This window comes from Octopus bimaculoides, chromosome 28, assembly GCF_001194135.2.
Source record: "Octopus bimaculoides isolate UCB-OBI-ISO-001 chromosome 28, ASM119413v2, whole genome shotgun sequence".
Taxonomy (NCBI): Eukaryota; Metazoa; Mollusca; class Cephalopoda; order Octopoda; family Octopodidae; genus Octopus; species Octopus bimaculoides.
Window position 1 is genome coordinate 1,583,319 of NC_069008.1, and position 1,070 is coordinate 1,584,388.

A 1,070-nucleotide genomic window follows, 5' to 3' on the forward strand; every position below is an offset into this window, starting at 1 on the left:
ATATATATATATATACTGGAAATGATATTTTTCAACATCACAAGGTAATAGTCATGTCTAATTTAGATTTGTTTAATGATAATTAGTTTAACAGATTCACCTATTCCAAAAGTACTCCATAATGTACTCAGCTATAGAGAAGGTTAACTTTAATTGACATAAATTGTATATGTCACAATACACATAACAATAATGTTTAAACTTCATTAACACGGAGTAATTAGCAAAATATAGACATTAGGCTTCATATAAGTTGTCAGGTAGAAGATAGTTTGAACATTTTGATCACGTTCGACTTGAGCACTTCTTCGCTGTCTATGTGTTTCAAAAGAAAATTATAACTATATACATTTCCTCTATTGAGCACTTCTCATAGACTGCAATAATGGCAAAACAATTTTTAGGTATTTCTACCAAGAACATTCTTATACCATCCAGGGACACATATATGGAATTTATGCAGTAGCAGCATGATAAAGTCTCAGAGATTTAGAAATATATTATTTCTATTTTCAAAAATTAGTGAATGTATTTCACTTGAAATATGTTTTCAAAGGCGGATAGGAGTCAACAACCAGCAGGCCATGCTATTCCGGACTGATGAAGAGCAATGACTCTGAAACTAGTTTCTGGATGCTGGCTTTGCTGGGTGGAGGCACTTATCTCCACTTTGAAAACATTAGGACAAAGGAAATGTGTCAAGTCCTACAGGAAACGGTGTTTCCTAGGGCTAAATAACAGTAGCATTCTTCCCTTTTATGGGACTGTCACATTAAGTTGACAACATACTATTAGCAGTACATTTTGTATTCTAAATATAGCTCAAAGAGGAGGGAAAGAGGAAGCAAAAAGACTTTCGGTGATGACCACAACGCACCTGTTTTTTTGAAGAGGTCACCATCCTTAAACCCATTCTAATACAATGATAATAACTGGTGAATAGGAAGGGGGGATCCTCCTCTCTCTCTCTCTCTCTCTCCCTCTCTTTACCTATCTATCTCCCTATATTTCTATCTATCCATCTTCATTGTCAATAGAACCTCACCCCCGCCAAAAAACAACAACAATAT

General features: G+C 34.9%; 1 protein-coding gene across 1 annotated transcript in view; it reads right to left on the reverse strand.

Annotated features, from left to right (window-relative positions):
* LOC106870586 (acyl-protein thioesterase 1) overlaps positions 1–1,070 on the reverse strand; it is a 304,640-nt gene that overhangs the window by 119,945 nt on the left and 183,625 nt on the right. The window lies entirely within an intron of this gene.